Raw genomic sequence first — 15,958 nt, forward strand, 5'->3', positions numbered from 1 at the left:
TGTGGTTGGTTCTGAGAAGGAGACATGAGGGGCCAGGGAACAGGGGTGGGAGAGAGATTTAACATTCACTAAATACTTTTTGTACCTTTTGAATTTAGTATGATGTATATATGTTACCTAATCACAAAATAAAAATTAAAGAATTCAGTGGAGTCTTAAGTATTCCTTTTTTTACCTCATTGTCTCATATTTGGGTAAAACATAGTTTTCTGATTCAGGCTACCCCAGCATGAAATGCTTCTGCCAGTGTCAAGGTCAAGCATGTTGGAGGAGGTGGCCTCTGGCTGCCACTTTGTGACTAGAACGAGAGGAGCCTTCTGAAACTCAGGCCGATGCCATTCCGGAGTCCTGCCTCCCTGCCAGCTTTGACTGTGGCACAATCTGGCAGGGTAAAACTCAGAGAAACAAATCAATTAGGAGTCAGTGACTTCATTCACTTCAGAGCAGGATACAGTCATTAATAAACCTTGATGGAAAGGTCTCTGTTAGCCAAAAGTCTGTCCTTTCCAAGACAACAGAAGATGCAAAGGCGGGAATACAACATAATTCACTAGTAAGAGCTTTCAAAGGGCAGAGCCTCCTGCTGTGAAAAGACTCTGGGTGCTTCTTGAGCCCAAGAAACTGCTGCCCAGGAGAGGAGGTGAAAATACCTATATTCAAAGGGCAGTAACAGAGGAAGAGCTAACCATCTGCTGCAGTTTTTCCAAACATGGTATTACGAGTGAGGATCATCTGTAATGTATTCCATGGAGATTTAATGCATGAATCTCATGAATGAGTGAGAGGAACCTGGCTCATACTTCGCAAGCTAGTTTTTCTATTGGGGTTTCGTTTTTAAACTCCAGTTAATACGGAAAATTAGAAGGTGGTATCTTAGCCTTGGGGCTTCCCCAGGGACTTGGTAAAGAATCCATCTGCCAGTGCAAGAGACTTGGGTTTGATCCCTGGATCGGGAAGATCTCCTAGAGAAGGAGATGGCAACCCACTCCACTATTCTCGCCTGGGAAATCCCATAAACAGAGGAGCCTGGTGGGTACAATCCATGGGGTTGCAGAGAGTTGGACACGATTCAGTGACTAAATAAGAACAAAGTGTTGGCCTCAAGAAAATAATTATAATCCTGCTACCAGTGGTGCTAGTGGTAAAGAATCTGCCTGCCAATGCAGGAGACAGGAGACACCAGTTCAATCCCTGGGTGGGGAAGATACCCTGGAGAAGGGCATGGCAACCCACTCCAGTATTCTTGCCTGGAGAATCCCCATGGACAGAGGAGCCTGGTGGGCTACAGCCCATAGGGTTGCAGAGTCAGACACAACTGAAGCGACTTAGCATGCATGAACACATTTCCTGTGCAGTAGGGAAAGTATTCATTCCCTCAATTCATTTTGAAGGATACAGAGGGAAGATTGACTTTCACTTTCCTCTTTGGTACCTACATATCCTTACCTATTAATATTGTGTACAAAAGTATTTTAGTACTGCTAAACTACTAAAAGTAAGCCTAGAGCTATCTTTACTTGCTATTTAGTCTGCTATGGATCTTCTAAATGATGTACTTGAAACAATCTAATCATACTGTCATTCATTAAGTGCTCACTTTATGTGAAACACTATGATAAGTGCTTTATATGAATTTTTTCACTCAGTTCTTATATCAACCCCGTGAGGTACTTACAGAGGAGCCACACAGAAGTTAAATAATTTGTCCTGGCTCACACAGTAGAACAAGGTTTCAAACCCAGGTTGCTATTCAGCCAGTACTTAATGACCATGTGCCAGGCATGAGAGGTAGAAGATGAACAATGTAGGCTGGCCCTTGTCCTCTTGAAGCTTATGGTCTATGAAAGTCTGATTCAAAAGTGTGGTTTTGACACTGACGTTATTACTTCCCTATATGTGTGCAAAGAGAAGCCACCTTTTTTTTCAAAGACAATTACTCCTAAGAGAAAACTGGCATCCTAAAGGAATCTGGCCAAGGATTTCTGTTCCCACACCCTCCTTTCCTTTTGCTTACTAAAATCAGATTTCTGTACTGTGCTTAGAAGACGAATTCTGGGTTCTTAAGAAACATAAAGAGCAGCCTGGAAACACAGGCTGTGATGACAGGAGTGGGTTCTAGTCTCAGCTGGGTTATTTACAAGCTGTCTGACCTTGTGTAAGTAACTTTTCTGAACCTTAATTTCCCCGTCTAAAAATTGGTATATTACCACGAGTGTTATTATGAACAGATTTAGGGAACATACACACACATACATAAACATTCAGGTCAAAGTGTTATATAGGCTTGTTTGTCTAAGCGCTTCTAGTAGCATTCTGTATGTACGGTCGTGTATGTAACGCCGTTTTTAAAGATGCACGGAATCCATTGTCTGGAGCAAACGTGCGCAATAAGTTGAAAGAATGAACGAACAAGCTGCAGGCAACGTCAGTTTCTCACTGAATTAAGTGGTTCAGATGGGGTTGTTGTGGGCATTCATAAAACAGTGGATGCAATCAATCCCCCTCCTAAATTAATGCCGTTTTCGCAGCTTCCCTCAAGTTTCAGTGAACTTAAACTGTAAAATGGGCATACGGGCACTTCAGGCCTTGCCGCGTAGTTGTAATATTAGATATAATGCCGGACGTGAAAGTATTTGAAAACGAACATCCCTGACAAACGCGAATGCACCTAGCTATTAGAGACGGCCCACGCCCACGCTGCAGCGACAGGCTTAGCCCCCGCTCCGCCCCCTCTTCCTGGTTTTTCCCGGCAACCCGCCCCTCCCGCGTCATGTGATAGGGGTACTCTGCCGGCCCGAGCTCCTGATTGGCCGAGCTGCAGGGCGCTTCGCGATTGGCCCGAGGCCGGCGGGCCCCCGCCTCTCTCCTCCTCCTCGCCGCGGCCCACGTGAGGGGGGCGAGTCACGCGATTTCCGGGAACCCGTCAGGAAGGACATAAACAAAACAAACCCGAGGCAGCATGGAGAGGGGCCGCGGCCCCTGCAGTGGAACCAGACCCAGCGCCTGAGCCGCCCCCACACCCGCAGGTGAGGCCCGCTGCCCTCCGCCCGGGGCCCGCAGGCGCCTGGGCTGGGGGGTGAGCCGGGCGGGGGGCGGAGAAGGGCCGCTGGCCTAGGAGGCGGCGGCGCCGAGGCTCCGGGCCGGGTCGGCACGGGGCGGGGGCCGGGACCAGGACCGAGTCTGGGGGCGCGCGGGTTGCGGGCTGCCGCCTGCCGGTCACGGGGACTCCGGCTCCCCTCCCCCACCCCCGGCCCGGGACGGTTATATAAAAGCGCGGGGCAGCGGGAGAGGGACCTGCGGGCGGGCGGCAGGCTAGGCCAGGGGTGGGCAATGCCGAGCGTCCACCCTGCCAGGCCGCCTGGCCCTTTACCGCTGCCTCGGAGCCCGGGGCCGTGGCTGCCGGCAACCGGCCTGTCAGAGAAGCGAGCGGGTGGGAGGGGCCGGGGAAGGGAGGGGAGGCGAGGCTGGCGGGGGAGGAGGAGAGAGAGGGGCGTGTGAGGAAGGGCCGGGGCCACGAAGGTTGGAACCGGGCTGGCAGGAGACGAGGAGGCGCGGGCTGCGGTTGGGGGGGTCCAGGCAGGGGTGCCTCGGGGGTAGCCGCTCCCCCTTCCCGTCCCCGCCCCAGTGACTGCTGAGAGGGGCCTCCCTCCCGGGATTTGTTTATATGTCTTCTCAAAGCAGCTTGAAGCGGCTTGGAGGCGGAGCTTTCGGCGCAGAGTGGCAGACGCTGCCATCCAATGGAGCGGGCAGACGGAGGCTGACGCGCCAATGGGCTTGGGGGAGGCGGTGTGATGGGAACCCTCCCCCCCCAATTGGTTAGGCTGTGTCGGGGGTGGGCCAGGTGGGGCGGCCATGTTAGATGGGAGGGGACCGGTGGCGGTGGGTCACTGAGAGGGGAGGAGACAGGGCAAAGGGCAAGGGAGCCGGGCCGGGGGCGTTTCGGGTGTCCGAAGGCGAGTCCGATGGGACGATGAAGTAGCTCAGGGGAGCCTGACCCCGACCCACCGCTCTCCCCACCCGAGCAGAGGAGGCAGGGAAGTACCGAGGGCAGTCTAGCCGCCCCTTGGGGATGGTTCCTGGGAGTAGATGGAACTCAGTTTCTGGGTTCTCCCTTTTTCTCGGCTTTAAGCTTCCTGACAAACCCGGCCGCCAAACCCTGTAATTGCCCTCCGTTAACCCAAGATGGCAAACCTTTTTGCTGTTTCTGAGCGAGCTTGAGCCTTAAGACTGCCTTAAGAAGGTACTTGAATAACTAGCGGTCTGAATTTGTGCACCAGGCCGGGGATAGAAGGAGGCAGTGAGGAGGAAGTTCTGTTTGTTTGGATTTTGCCCGGAGGATACCAGGACTAGAAAAGCCGAGAAAGTTAAGGGCTGGGCGGGGTCTCCATTTTTTTCATTAGGATACCTTCTAAAGATCAGGCCCTTCGTGCTTGCCCTGGTCCTGGTAGTAATTTGCCCCTTCTGCTTACATAAATTGATAGACCTTAAATATACTTTCATGAAAAAACTGAGTCTTGAGAGAATTATTTAGGTTTGAAGGTTCTTTAGGACTCTTGTCTTGCGAATACCCTGCAGGTGAGAAATAGGATCAAGATCTGACTGACTTCTTTTAAAAAAGCAAAAAATGAGACTTATGTGTAAATCTTGTGGTTTATGGTAAACTGATTGTCACTTGGTTGTACTTTTAAATATTTTTTTTCCCATTTTCTTGTGATCCAAAATAGCTAGGAGAAGCACCAAAGATGAAAGAGGAAATGGTATGAGTAATTAGAAAATCACTTATTTTACTTTATTTGTTGTATAGTTAATTTGGCATCACGTCGGCCGTATTAGATGCTTAATTTAGTTCTATGTTAACATCACCTTACAACCTGTGACTCTTTTGGTATTCTCAAGGGTACCAGGCTGTTGATGCATCTTTGGTTAAGCACTTAAACAGTCAGGAACATGCCTTAGGTATATCGTGAGGGGCTATTCAAGAGTTGACTGTATGTATTTAGGAATTTGCAGTTATCTCCTGTTTTGTTAACTGGAGAAAAATAATTGGTAAATAAATGATTTATCGATTTCTGTATTTGATATGATTGACTCACAGTTCTGTTAAGGATGATATATAAAAATATAAATCCTGATTATTTGATAGACTTTGAGTTCTTAAATATAATTTTTATGGCAAATGAAAGTATTTGCGCCCCTTTTTTGTCTTATTCTAAGAATGGCAATAGATTCAACAAGACTTATTTGGATGTAACTCTTTTATGTGATTAATAAAGCATCTTTGGAATTTTTAGACTAATAAGCATAGAAGAGGCTAAATATATCTAGAAGAAGAGACTACTTCCACTTACCATCCCATTCTCTGTCCTGACAGGGGGAAACAGACTTTTACAAAAACTATGTCTTGGTTTACTAGTTTAATGTGTGTAGGTTCTTGGATGCAAGTATAAGTAATAAAGGAATAATTAGTATGTCTCCTGGTGGTGGTGAGCTAAATACAAGTGACAGTGAAAGTACAGTGAGTTTTCATGTTGATTCTATTATTGTAGCAAAGTTTTACAAGATTGTGAACTAAATTCACTGTTTGCTTTTATTTATTTTTTTCACCGTTTGACTTTTTTTTTCACCGTTTGCTTTTAAAGTTTAATTTTTAGTGTAGATTGACAACTACATGACTTTCAGTGATTCAGCAGAGGTTTTTTTCTGTGTGGGTTTGTACTTGGATGTTTTGGGGACAAATCCTTTTACCGTATTCAGTAGTTCAACTTTCAGGGTAGATGAACTCTTAGACTGGACATAAATTTGTCAGATCATTGATTCTAATGATTCTAAGATAGGGTAACTTGTGCACATTTTCTGTATAGGATGGAGTAGTAAATATTTATGCTTTGTGGGACATGTAGTGTCTGTCACACCTACTCAGGTCTGCAGATCGTAGTATGAAAACAGCAATAGACAGTATGTTTGGGGCTATAATCCAATAAAACTTTATTTATAAGAACAGGCTGTATTTGAAGGCTGTGGTTTGTTTGTCAACCCATGTTCCAAGACATCAGTCTCTGGGTTTTAAATACTTGGGTGTTAAGTTATTGCAACATATATAAACACGAACTTTGGGTAATTTTGAGCACTTGCAGAATGTATGTATCTCATGCCTTGAATTTTTAGAGTAAGACCACATGTCTGCGTTTTATTCTGCATTTTTATTTCGAATAGATGTCTTCCTGAAAAACTGTTTAAAGCAAATGTTGGAACATCAAGTCTTATTTATTTCAGAGATGCATTCTGATTGAAAAAAATTTGACTTTAAAATGTATCTAAGAACCTTAGTGTGTTAACTGTTTGGAGAGAAGTTGGTCGGGTGAATAGATAACACACATAGATCTTATATATATCATACATGTAATTTGGGAGCCACATTGTTTATGTTTTTGCCTCAGCTCTTTGTAGAATTACCTAAATAGGATAGGGTGCTTTTTCAAACCAATTCCCAAAATGTCGGTTGCTGCCCCTCTCCTTCCTTGGAAAATATCAGGTAGTGTTAAGCGCCCACTGAAGTGGAGATGCCATAACTAAAAATGTTACACAGGCAAGTACTTTTTTCATGTGTAGATTTCTGTTTTGTTTTTATGTAGTATTTCACCAGTCTTGTTGATTCAAACTGGATTTCAGAGCGAGCATGAAAATTTAGGAAAGATAATATATTGACCCCTTAAAACCAAAAAGCATCCTGTGACCTTTGATCTTGTTTCTAGTTCTGGTTAACCTATGTTTGCCGGGGTGACTATGAGTGATTCAGTTTATTTGTTTAATGGTAAGGATTAGTGATTTTTTTTTCTGTTTCACAGAGGGTTATTGGGAAATTGTGAATTATTCTCAAACTCTTGTACTTTGAATATGCCAATACTTTGGGCTTGCTTGAAACTGCCTAGCAAATCTGTATTCAATTTTCTTTCTCTTAGTGATTGCCTCTGAGTTTCTCTTTTATTAGGACTTTCTGTACAGTATTTCTCTACCTACTTAACACCGAGCAGTTTGAGGTCAGAATCTTCCTCTTCTGTATCCCCAGTGCCTAACACCTTTTAGTGTTTTTGAATTGCTTAAATAAATGAGTAGATTGCTAAAAACTGCTTATCTAGAAGGCAGTGAAGTCAGTTTACTATTAGTAGAGACCTTGGGTTTTTCTTAGAAGGGAGTAATTAGTCCCTATCTGCTTATCAAACAAAAAGTCTACATGTTAAAATTGACCCTTTTTGTAAGAAAAGCTATTTCAACGATTTCTTAAAAATCCCTGGTTTTTTGTTGTTGTTGTTGTTAGGTACATTCCATTAGTTAGACTCAAATATTCCTTCCAGAAAAGCAGCAACCAAAACCCTTGTTCTTTGTCTTGTGAGTGAATTTGTCATTAGCTCTTGGCATACTTGGTCTCTGGATGTTTGGCAAATGTGAGCAAAATTTCTTCTTAGATGTTTGGGATAATTATCCATCTATATAGCAAGGGTCCCTTTAGGGAGAAGTATGTAAAATCATTCTTGCTAATAAGTCTGTTTTATCCCAATGAGTTGGGTTAGATGTGGAGAGAGTTTGATGCAGGTGACTGCAGTGGGTTTCCCAGATGGCACAGTGGTAAGGAACCTGCTTGCCAATGCAGGAGACACAAGAGACAAGGGTTTGATCCCTAGTTGGGAAGATCCCTTGGAGGAGGGCATGGAAGTTCACTCCAGTAGTCTTGCCTAGAGAATCCCATAGACAAAGGAGCCTGGTGGACTATAGTTCATAGGGTAACAAAGAGTCAGAGAGAACTGAAGTGACTTAGCACACACGAACTGGTACTTTGTGAATGCAATACCAACTCATTCCATTGCTAGCTAAGCCTTGTAAGCCTTTTCAGCAGTTCATGACATTTCTTCCAAAATCCGTGTTGAAAGTCTTCACCCCCAGCAGCCTTCTGAACTACTCATCTCCTCACTAATTTCCAGCAACTCTGATCATCCTGTCATTCTGTCCTTTTGACATATTTACATGTTTTGTTACAAAGTCATGTTTTCACTTACTTATCTTTAGGTATTGTTGATGTTGACAAGTTTCTTGTGAGAGCATCATGAGCTTGCTGATTTTTTGTCCTCCTCCAGTTTCCTTCACATTCCTTGTGGACACACTTACCGCTTTCTTCCAAGTAATGTTTTATTTTGGCAAATTGAAGCTCCCCTGTTTATTTTGTAGATAAATTTTCTACTTTGACTGCTATACGCCATTCCTGGTACAATTTTCTTTCTATTTATATGTGCCATTCACTGAGAAATGAAAACAAAACTTAAAAATGCGCTTTTACCATATAGGAAGACACTGGCGATAAGGTAGATACACTCTTGTTTGAAAGATACACTGTATTCCTTTTTTTTTTGGCTGTATTGTGTGGCTTGTAGGATCTTAGTTCCCTGACCACAGATTGTACCGGGGCCATTGGCAGTGAAAGCACCAAGTCCTAACTCCTGGAACACCAGGGGATTCCCTCACTGTACCCTTTAAACAGAAAAGCTTCAAGCATCCTGCTTTAAGACTTGTTGTGGAAGACTTACTAGTTTAACCACAAAGTCGTGTTCTACTCTTTATGACCTCGTGAACTGTAGCCTGCCAGGCTCCTCTGTCCATGGAATTCTCCAGGCAAGACTACTGGAGTGGGTTGCCATTTTCTTCTCCAGGGGATCGTCCCGATCCAGGGATCATACCTGCATCTCCTGCTTGGCAGGCAGATTCTTTGCCCCTGAGCCACCTGGGAATCGTAGAAGACTAGATGGACTTTATAGTTTTTCAGACTGCTCTTTAGTAAAGGTTTTCATCCTCACTACTGAATCCTCTGCTGGAGTTGCCCAAAGAGTAGTAGAGGAGACAGATACTACAGCTCAACATTATGGTATTTAGAACAATGTGGATTCTGCCTGGAAAAGTTGGAAAAGCTTCCCAGACAAGATGGCATTTAAACTGGGATTTGAAGACTAGTGAAAGAAATCAGTGACGTCTGAAGGGTGTACAAGATGTATGGAGTGGGGTTGGGTGTGAGAAGACTTCAGCTGAGGCAGAGGCAGAGGCAGAGATCGAGGAGGAAGGGGCTACTTGGTGAGATTCAGGGAGAGAGAACTTTTCTGCTTTCCCTTGTCCTCTAGTTCTTCTGGGTCTGCTTTGCACTGTCAGTCCTGTGTTCTCTTTTCTCTTTCGCTCTGACGTTGGTTGGTCTCTTTCCCCTAGTTTTTAGTTTTCCTTTTAGCCCCTCATCAAGGTCTGACGTGCCTGCCTTTTTCTGTTTTCTCACCTGTGGGCCTCAGGCACCTTTGATTCTGACGCGGTGTCCTGTCCCTTCACTTCATCTCCTTGCCTCCCTCCCTTCCTTTACTCTCTTTAGGTTTCTTTTCCTTTGTTAGCGTCTTCCTTTTCTTTTTGCTTTGTTTGAAAAGAAAACAAAAGTTCTTTCACAGTACTGTTAATTTTGCATATGAACAGCAATAAATGTCTGAGTTGATTCCCTCTTGGGAAATCTTGTGTGATCAACTTGCCTTTGATACTTACCTAGGTACTAATTACTCATTTCTGTGAATTTCCTTTTTTGAAGCATTTTTTCCTTTGTATTCAGAGATGCCTCTTCTCATAGGCTACAGTGCAGAATATTACTACTTATATTTTGTGTTTTTTACTTCTTATGTGCCTTAAACTTGTTCTGTGACGAGATCTAATTTAAATTTCACCTTTCCTGAAATTTTCCCAAACTTTCCCAGGTAGAGATAGTAGTACTCTTCTCTCTAGTTTTATAGTATTTTTTGAATGCCTGGCTTTAGAACTAGCTTTATTGAGGTACAGGTTTTATAAATTCACTGTTTTTGGTTTTGACAGATGTGTGTAGTTATTTATCCTCCTCTACAGTCATGATGTGGAATATTCCCATCACCACAGAAAGTTCCCTCATGCTCCTCTTCAGTCCGGCCGCAATTACTATTTACTTGCTGTCACTACAGTTTTTTCTTTTTTGTAATTTCATATTAGTACAGTCATAGAGTCTGTTGTCTTATGAGTCTGACTGCTTTTACTTAATACTTTTGAGATTTATTCATGTTGTTTCAAGTATCAGCTGAGTACTTGTTATCATATGGATATACCACAGTCTATCCATTTACCAGTTGATGGATATTTTGGCTGCTTTCAGATTTTAGGTTATTGTGAATAAAGATGCTATAGACATTCCTGTATAGTTCTTTTAAATACCTGTTTTCACATTACCTTTCACCTGGACGTAGAGTTGTGAAATGATTAAGAATGAAAGTCCTGGAGTTAGCTATACTCAGCAAACAGGCTTTTTGCCAGCTGTGGTTTTCAGGGGTTTCCCAGGTGGCACCTAGTGGTAAGGAACCTGCCTGTCAGTGCAGGAGACATTAGAGATGTGGGTTCGATCCATGGACCAGAAAGATCCCCTGGAGGAGGACATGGCATCCCACTCTAGCATTCTTGGCTGGAGTATCCCCATGGACAGCAGAGTCTGGCAGGCTACAGTCCATGGGGTCCCTTATAGTTGGACATGACTGAAGCAGCTTAGCATGCATGCATGTTGTTTTGAGAATCTTGAAGATTTTCCACCTGTAAAATAGGACTGGATGGTGACTGGAACAAGCTAGGAAGCACAGGCCATTGTCAAGTGATGGCTCTCAACACCAGTTCCGGTGATCTTGCTGGGAGTATCTACCCAGTGTTGTCAGGTCTGTTTTCTCCCCCTCAAGAGAGTGAGATTTGATAACAGGATACAGAAATTTTATATGAAATTTCCAATATAAGTTCTGACAGTTAAAATTTAAGTTTTTTAAACACTACTGTGTTGGCTGAACAAAATCCATAGGTAGGCACTGATTTATGGCTGCAATGCAGTTTGAGAACTTTGCTTTAAATTTTCAGTTTTTTGGGAATTCCTCAGTAGTCCAATGGTTAGGTCTCGGTACTTTCACTGTCAACATCCAGGTTCAGTCCCTGGTTGGGGAACTAAGAACCTAAGAGCCACACAGCCAAACAAAAATGAACAAAGAAAGAAACAGCTTCAGTTTTTGTCTCTTGTTTTAAATTGTACATATTCTTAGTAGAGTGAACTTACTAGGCTCTTGTTACCTGGTTTTATACCTTAGCACAATAACTTGCTGGTTTCCCAAACTCCCAAGTTGAAAACTATTAAGTTACTGTAAATGAATTTTATTCTATACTTTCCTTGGAGGGATGTAAGAATTATGAGTGTCTAATGGAAGAATGGGACCAGGTTCTGGTTACTCTTTGTATTTCTCTTCTGTTAGCTGCTGATTCTATTCAAAGCTATGTTTTCTCAGCAGTTGGGTTAGTCTACCTCCTTTGTTTTGATTTATTGTGAGTCTTGTTGAGACAAGTATAGTGTAGATTAAACTGCATGTATATGTGTGTGTATTCTTCAGAAACTGTGTAAGGTCTTTTAAGTACAAAGATAAGTTTTGTATAAATCTATTTCCTTGAGTTACTCAGACTTTTTGGTGAAGCCAGTATAAATGACTATAAAAAGAGGTAAATTGTATGTGATTTTTTGAAGAATAAGAGCAATAATCTCTCAGAAGAAGCCCTTTTCCTTGTAATTTTTTCTCCAGTTCTTTATTGTGTACAGAGATGACTGCTTTGCAACTTTATGAACTACTTTGTGAATCCAAAGATTGTTTTGCTGATTAAACCAGCATAATGAACATTTCACCCTCATAAAGCTGGAGTGAGGGTGTTAAATGACCTGTGTTGCCTGCATATCCTCTATTCACCCTAGTTTCAGGCAGTTGGGTTTGTGATAATTAAGTTTGGAATTCAGACAGTCTAGGATTCCATGTTGAATTTAGGTGTGTATATTCAGTAGCAGCCACATCCGAGGAACATCTTATACTAAGGAAGGAATCAGAAAACAAAAACCAGCCACTATTTATTGAGTGTCTGTTTTGTGCCAGGGCTAGATTCTTTCCATATTACCATGAATCACAATATCCCTGGGGGGTTCTTGTATTTACAGATAAGACAGGTGAGAATGTGGAACAAAATCCCAAATACTCAGTTTTAAAGCAGAATTTTGTATCTTGAATCTAGAGTTTGCTTCTCATTTTGTTGTGATTATTTAGTCACTCACTTGTGTTGGACTCTTTTGCAACTCCATGAACTGTAGCCTGCCAGGCTCCTGTGTCCAAGGGATTTCCCAGGCAAGAATACTGGAATGGGTTCCCATTTCCTTCTCCAGGGAATCTTCCCAGGGATTGAACCCCACATCTCTTGCTTGGCAAGTAGATTCTTCACTGCTGAGCTACCAGGGAAGCCCTTTTAGGAGTAGTGGAGCCAAAGAGGCAGCCACTGTTTCTCAAAGTAGAGAGAAAGACTGCAAAACTGTATTCACAACCTCTGTAGCCCTTGGGCCATAACCTCTGTACCTTTATAGTCCTGAGCCAGTGGCATATAATAGCCCATTTCACACTAGGAAGGAATTTGAAGAGAATTTAAAAATTGCCTCCAGTATATTTACATTCATGCTAATTTTGAAAAGCATGAATACTCTGAGAAAGGAGTGAGGAGACAATAGATTTTGAGGAAGGGTGCAGATCTCTGATGACACTGCGGCAGGGTAATCCTGAGTGGAGGTCTCCCTGAAACACCGCCGGATGACTCAGGTATTCTCTCACCGGCACTGCTGGTTTTGTGTTGCTACCTGTAATGGTATTGTTCCTTTTTATGTTTTGTAGATTTTTTGCAGAAACAGCTCAGAAAGTGAAATGGTTCTTTAAAACTCCAGTGTTGAACCTGAATAAAATTTTTGTCTTAGTTAAAAATGTGTGTGTGAGAGAGAGAGAGAGAGCAAAGGAGAGAGAATAGTGCAACATGTATTAGTCTAGTGTCTGGATTCAGTTGGTTTAAATAAGTTTTAATCCTACTCTTTCCTCTATCCTCTCCTCCCTAGACAAAAATTATTTAATATATTTTAAATTGACTGAAATTTGAACAGTACTCTTCCTGGAAATTAAAAAAAAAAAAATTCAGGAGTGGTTCAAGACTCAAATTAACAAGCTTGTAGAAGCTTGTACAAGATACTTTGGAGCGCATGAAATGCTTAATAAATATATATTTGTTAGGTAGTTAGAATAGGGAAAAAGGGTCCAAAATGGCGGTGGCTTAAAAGACCTGGAAGGGAAAGCCCGCGAAAATAGAACAAAGGAAGGTCCGAGGACCTGAGTGAGAACCTCAGGTAAAACAAACAACACTCCTGGCCTGCCCAATTTACATAAGACAGCCCCAGGGACAGAGAAACAAATAAAAAGAGGAGCCAAAGCCCTCTTCCCTCTTTTTGCTCCCTCTCTCTCCCGCGCGATGGGGTGATCTTCTCTTTGCATCTTTGGATCAACGTGCCCTCACACCTCAAAGATGGATTTTCCTGCTATTATCTAAATAAATAGAGCTGTAACACTGAGCTGTAACACTGATTTATTTAAGAGCTATAACACAGTCCGTTCGAGACCTGAGAGCTATAACACGGTCTGTCCTCCGAGAGCTGTGACCTGCCAGGGGGCTTTAATGTCCATCACTCCAAATTTTTGTTGTGACGAGACAAGGAACCGAGGAGCATACACTTGCGTGACATATTGAATGACTTCTTTGTAACGTCCTCTTTCTGTATGAAGAATGACACACCTCTGACTCCTTATCTAGAATGACCTATCATCTTAGGAGATTTCCTATTCATGGAGCTCTTGTCTGGATGCTTGTGGGCAAAGCATTGCTCTTGACGCTGCAGTAATAGACATGAGATACAATAGTCATTCTTAAAGATTTTACGATCTCTGATAGAAAAGGCAAGCGTTTGGGAGGAGAAAGGAAAAACATTATAAGCAAAGGTGTGAAAAGCCAGAGTTTCACTGCTGGAGATCCTTAGTGAAGTGGGATTGTAAGTGAGGACTTGGGGGAGATTGTAAGATTAACCTGATACTAATGTTATATTTATCAGAGAGGGGTGGAAGTTGGGGTATTGAAATATAGTTTCCTTGTGTCTGAGTATTTTGAACATTATCAAGGAGATAATGTTAGTTGCTGAAAACTTACGAGCACAGTGCTAATATGATGTGGTAGTTTAGGGAGAATAATTTGATAATGGAGCATAAGAAGTGGAGAGAGGGAAAGGTGGGAAGCAAAGAGATCTGTACGGCAGTTATTGGCACAATAAATAGAAAATGATAAGGTTCCAAGCAGGGGTTGAGAAAGTGGGAAAGGCAGAGTCAGACAGGTACATGCATCCTCTGTATAAGGTTAAATTGTCAGTGTATTTTTAATAATAAGAGCCTGACGTCATTTAAAACACAGCAAGTGGGGAGGAGGAAGAAGAGAGTCAAGGCTGAGATCAGTGTTACATGCCTGAATGTCTGATAATGGTGGTACTATTGACAGAATAAACGTTTGAGTGGGGAGGTGGCATGTTGTGTCTGAGGTCATGGGCTGTAAGTGATCCAGGAAAATACCTGGGATGGTATAGTAGGGATGGTTCACTGGTGTGTTTAGGATGAAGACATAGATTTTGGGAGTCCTTTGGAGATGACCTTTGAGACATTGACAGTAGAGACAGTCTGATAGATTTGCACAGAGGCATCCATTTACTGAATGACCTTGGACAACTCTCATCCTTGGTGAATTTTTCAAATTAAAGTCCAGTGGTTGGACAGAGGGTGAGGGTGCTAGTAATGCTAATACTGACCCTAATTACTGCACCAAGTTGTATTACGTGACAGGCATAGTAGTGTGCTTTGTAATCTGTGAACAGTAACACCAAATAGAAACTGAGTATTTGTCACGAGTTGTCAAGGGTGGCTGTGGTTAGAAATGCATTCTTTGGTTCTGTCTAAAACCATCTCACCTTTTATTCTTGTGGTCCAAACGACTTAATTGGCAGGTGTTAAGACTGCAGAAAGACCCTAGTATTTCATAGTTGATGGTTTTCAGAAATAAAAACTCTTCCCATTTGACTCACACTGAAAGAAACCTGCCTTAATAGTCTTATTGGTTGTAAAAGTGGTTTAAATAAGCTCTTGTGTGATGTCTCTGGTTAACGTTGAACCAGAATTTGGGGAGTGACAGGATGAGATGGTTGGATGGCATCGCTGACTCAATGGCCATGAGTCTGAGCAAACTCTGGGAGATAAGGAAGGACAGGGAAGCCTGGTGTGCTGCAGTTCATGGGATTGCAAAGAGTCAGACATGACTTAGCAACTGAACAACAAAAAAGGTTTTGGAAAGGAATAGAATTCTCTGAGAGGGCTTGTGTCTTTCTCTAAGACAGAATTCCAAGGAGAGATCACTTTTGAGATTTAGTATATTTTCTTAGCTCCTCAGGATTCTCAGGAAAACATGGTTTTAACTGTTTTACTTAATTAAAGTGTTGTGACCAACCCGATTTACCTCCTTATTTTTAGAATTCTGAGTGTGAGGATAAAAGGAGACTATTGGGCTGACCCAGGGATGAGGAGTTCACAAGGTGTTAGGACAGGAGGCTCACATCCCGACTGGATTAACATCTATTTAGGATAACCATCTAGTTTGAAATTTACTTGCTTGTTTCCCAAATGTTGGACTCTAGAGAGCTGCTCTTGACAGGTAGAAAGGAGTGACTGGTTCACAGGATTCACATGACGTGATGAAGGGAGAACACAGCCCCCACATTTTCTATAATGAATCCCTGCATAGTCAGCCTCTGCGTCCTCAATGGTTTGGTGACTGGTAAAGCAGCTTGATTTAGTAAGCCTCTGCAGGTCTGTTTTGCTCAACTCTTACTAAGTAGTTTTCAAAAGGAAAAGAATTGTTGAGTGGGGCATTTGAAGTATAGCAGTTTGGATGGAATGTGTGGCGGTCTTTCCTTCCTCCCTCTCCCCCTTCCCTTTCTTTAATCTTAAGGATTAAA

At 42.7% G+C, this 15,958-nt stretch overlaps 1 protein-coding gene across 2 annotated transcripts in view; it reads left to right on the plus strand.

Moving 5' to 3' along the window:
- The first annotated feature begins 2,906 nt into the window (after nt 1-2,906).
- The window catches only part of CREBRF (CREB3 regulatory factor), a 59,821-nt gene continuing 46,769 nt past the window's right edge, over nt 2,907-15,958 (plus strand). The window contains exon 1 of one of the 2 annotated variants that reach the window (XM_061129491.1): nt 2,907-3,026. The gene's annotated coding sequence lies outside the window, so the exon portion shown is untranslated. Of the gene's footprint in view, nt 3,027-3,938; nt 4,576-15,958 lie in introns of those variants that run through there. The other variant, XM_061129490.1, reaches the window with a different exon arrangement.

Source organism: Dama dama, chromosome 25 (genome assembly GCF_033118175.1).
Source record: "Dama dama isolate Ldn47 chromosome 25, ASM3311817v1, whole genome shotgun sequence".
In the NCBI taxonomy this organism is placed as follows: Eukaryota; Metazoa; Chordata; class Mammalia; order Artiodactyla; family Cervidae; genus Dama; species Dama dama.